Source organism: Octodon degus, unplaced genomic scaffold (assembly GCF_000260255.1).
Source record: "Octodon degus isolate 3935 unplaced genomic scaffold, OctDeg1.0 scaffold00099, whole genome shotgun sequence".
Taxonomy (NCBI): Eukaryota; Metazoa; Chordata; class Mammalia; order Rodentia; family Octodontidae; genus Octodon; species Octodon degus.
The window spans coordinates 5,912,182-5,916,882 of NW_004524675.1; positions in this window are offsets into that span (position 1 = coordinate 5,912,182).

Sequence of the window (4,701 nt, forward strand, 5' to 3'; positions counted from 1 at the left end):
ATAATATCAACTGAAGTAAAGAAACAACAGCACAAGGGTATAAAGGAGATAAGATCAGAAATAATTTTCCAGGTAAAAATATACATGATAGCTCTAATGAATTGCTAAGAATTTCTAAGGAAGACAATAATTAAAAACAGAGAATCAAAATTGATGGAAACCTCATATGAGCAATATAGGAAAGAAATAGAATACATGAAGCGGATTCTAAGAGATATACAGGAAAGTAAAAACTCCATTAAAGTTGGCAACATAGTTTGAAAGAAAATGAAGATAGACTTTCAGACCTTGAATACAGCTTTGTAGCTAGTGACAAGGAAAGGAAAAAAATCTCTTAAAAACAACAAAGATCTATAGTGGTTGTACCAGTCTGTACTCTCACCAACAGTGTAGAAGGGTTCTCTTTTCTCCACAGCATCTCCAGCATCTGTTACTGGCTGACTTCTTGATGTTAGCCAATATTTGTGGGGTAAGATGGAATCCCAGTGTTGTTTTATTTTTCTTGAATGAACAATGAACATTTTTCATATATATATATATATATATATATATATTTCCATTTGTATATTTTTTCCTCTGCAAAGTATATATTAATCTCAGATGCCCAGTTTTGGACTGGGTCTTTGAATTTGGGCAGCCTACACCACAGCGATATATGTGTGCCCATGTTTATAGCAGCACAATTTGTTATAGTTAAATCCTGGAAACAACACAGATGCCCACCAGCTGAAGAATGGATAAGGAAGATGTGGTTTTACACAATGGAGTATTGTTCAGCTGTAAAACAGGTTAAGTTTGAGTCTTTTGTTAGTAAGTGGAACTAGAGAACATACACTTAGTTGAAATAAATTAAACCTGCATATGCAAATATTGTATTGTCTCCTTAGTGTGAGAACCTGAAAGAGAAAAAAAATGGAATCTGAAGGGTACAATAGACACTAGTAAAAGGGAATGAACTTACTCAAAAGGAAAGAGTTACTGAGTTGAGGAGAAGGAGTGGGGGAAAGAGATTTATCTATGTATCTTAGCAGGATGGTCTGGACAACTGTACCACACATTTCTGCTCTTCTATGGAAAGAAGCAGTAAATGCTTTAATTTATTTCATCTCTTTTTTTCAGTTATTTTTCATATTTGACTTCTTAATTTCTTATATATTTCTTTTTTTCTTTCTTCTTCCAATTGAACATGCATATAACTGGTATTATCAATAACTGGTTGAAAGATAACAGTATGTTTTACAAAAATATTATGGAATTCATATTACTTTGTCAAGTGAAAATCTGTATCACTTGTAATTTTTTGTTTTCATTCTAATTTGTACTCTTTTAAAAAAACTAAGATCCAACAAATAGCAATTTAATAGTTGCCATACAATGCAAAGATGAACAAAATAAGACCAATAGGCATCAGTGAGAAAGAAGAGCTAAGGCAAATATCAGAAATAGAATATCAGCAAAAGTAATAGGAAAAAATTCTCAAGTATGGAGAAACAATCTTCCATTCAGAAAACTGAGGCATATAGAACTACAAATAATAGTAACCCAGTTAAAGATGCATTCAGACATTTAATAATCAAGATCCCAGAAATTCAGCACAAGAACAACATAGCAAAAGCCACTAAAGAAATAGTTCATGTTTAAAGGAAAACTCATCATAATAACAGTAGATATCTCATCACGAGCCATCAAGTCAGGAAGAGCATGGAATGAAGTTTTAAGTTCTAAAAAAAAAAAAGAACAGAACAAAACAAAACAAAACAAAAAACAAAAAAACAAATTTCAACCCAGACTGGTATACCCTGCAAAACTCTCACATCAAGTTTAATGGACAAGTAAAACACCTCCAAGGCAAAGAAGAACTAAAGAAATTCCTGATAACCAAACCAACTTTATGCAGAGTATTAAGAGACATACTAGAAATGGATCAAAATGATCACAATTCCTAGAATGACAAAAGAAAACACCCACCAACTGGGGCAAACAATTAAACAAAGGAGAAAAGTAGGGAACCAACGACAGGAAAATAACATGACAAACATAAGCAAATACACATCAATTATAACCACCAATGTAAATGGATGTAATTCACCTATTAAAAGAAATAGACTCTCAGAGTGGATTAAAAAAATCTAACAATATGCTATATACAAGAGACACATTTAACTCACAAAGAAATTCATAGGCTGAAAGTCAAAGGATGAAAGACAATATTATATCCTTCAGGACCTCAGAGAAAAGCAGGTAGCTATCCTGTTTGCAGGCAATCTGAACTTCAAACCAAGAATGATCAAACGAGATAAAAAAAGACACTATATACTGGTTAGGGGAAAACATCAGGAGCAAGAGATAACAGTAATAAATATGTATGCACCAAATGTGGGAGCATCCAATAATATAGGACAAATTTTAATAGATATGAAAAATCTAATAATTAATATCACAATCTTAAAGGGGACTTTAATATCCCCTTATCTTAAAAAGATAGGTGAAGCAGATGAAAAATTACCAAAGAGGTAGCAGAACTGAACCAAATCTTTGAACAAATGGACTTAGTAGACATTTACAGAGTGTTCCAACCAACAACATCTAAATACACATTCTTTTCAGCTCACATGGGATACTCTATAAATATAGCACATATTAGGCTATAGATCATGCTTAAGTAAATGGAAGAATACCAAAATTATTTCATGCATATTAAATGACCACAGTGCAGTGAAATTGGAAAGTAATGACTAAAGAAACCACAACCACCCAAAACATATGGAAATTAAATAACATCCTTCTTAGCAACCAATGGGTTACTTTTTTTCAATGAGAGGGATGAAATTAAACAATAAATTAAAAAACAACTACAATCCAATGAAAATTCAAGCACAACTTACCAAAATTTGTGGGATGCAATGAAAGCAGCTCTCAGAGGGCAATTTACAGCTGTGAACTCACACATTAGGAAAACAGAGCAAGAATAAATAAGTACCCTAATGCTACATCTCAAACCTCTAGAAAAAGAACAATCTAAGCCAAAAGCCCAAAGACAGGAGGAAATTGTGAAGATTAGATCAGAAATTAATGCAACTGAGACAAAGAAAACAGTACAAAAATTTAATGATTCAAAGAGCTGGTTCTTTGAAAGATTAAATAAAATTGATAAAAACCTAGCCAACCTCATCAAAAAGAGGAAAGAAAAAACTCAAATCCAAGGGATAAGGAATGGAAGGGATAAAATTACTACAGATCCTTTGGTAATTCAAAATATGATCAATAGTTATTTTGAAAATCAAGGGTCCAGGGAGATAGCTCAGTAGAATAAACACATGCCTGGCAAGTGGAAGGGCCTGAGTTCAATCCCCGGTTCAAAAAAAAAATCTTTAACAGAAATAAAGACACAGAATAAATCAAGAGGTACCTAGGTTGGTATAGATTACCAAAACTGAATCAAAAAGATATAAAAACTCTGAATAACACACCACCAACCAATGAAATTGAAAATGTAATAAAAACACTTACCAACAAAGAAAAGTCCAGGCCCTGATGTATTCACAGCTGAATTGTAGAGGCAGTTTAGAGAAGATTTAATCCCAATGCTCCTCAAACTCTTCAATGAAATTGAAAAGGAAGCAATACTCCAAAAATCATTCCTGGAGGCAAGTATTATACTGATCCCAAAACAGGAGAAAGATTCAACCAAAACAGAAATTGCAGACCATTCTTTCTTATCAACATAGTTGCAAAAATCCTCAATAAAATGCTCACAAATAGAATACAGAAAATTACTAAGAATATTATACACCACAAATAGCTAGGAGTCAACCCAAGGATGTAAGGATGTTTCCACATATGAAAATCTATAAATGTAATACACTATATCAATAAAGTCAAACCAAAAACCACATGATCATCTCAATAGATGCAGGAAAGGCTTTTGACAATGTCCAACACATTCATGATGAAAGTCCTAAAGAAAATTGGAATAGATGGCCTCTACGTCAATCTGATAAAAGCCATCTATGATAAAACAACAGCCAATGTAATTTAAATTGAGAAAATACAAAAGATTTTACTCTCAGATCAGGTACAATATAAGGATGGGATCTATCACCACTCGCATCAATATAGTTCTAGAATCAAAGGCTAGAGATATTAGACAAAAGAGATAAATAAATGAAATCAGAATAGGTAAAGAAGAAGTTAAGCTATCATTATTCACAGATGACATGATACTTTACTTGGAAGATTAAAAAACTCTACCAACAAGCTCATAGAATTAATGAACAAATTCAGTAGCATAGTACAGTACAAATTCAGTACCCTAAAACCAATATTATTATTCTGCACAGATGACAACTCACTGAAAGAGAAATTAGAGAAACAATGCCCTTCATAATAGCATTTAAAAAAATAAAAAACTTAGAAATTAATCGAACAAATGAAGAACAGATCTTTGCAATGAAAATTACAATTTTCTGAAAAAAGAGATTAAAGAGGATTTCAGAAAAGGGAAAGATATTCCTTGCTCCTGGATAGGAAGAACCAACATTGTGTAAGTGACCACTCTCCCAAAATTGTTACACAGATATAATGCACTCCCTATCAAAATACCATCAATGTATCTCATAGAGCTAGAGAAAACATTTTTAAAATTGATTTGGAATGAGAATAGACCTAAAGAGTCCTAGCCCAGGTCCAGTGAGTGTGTGG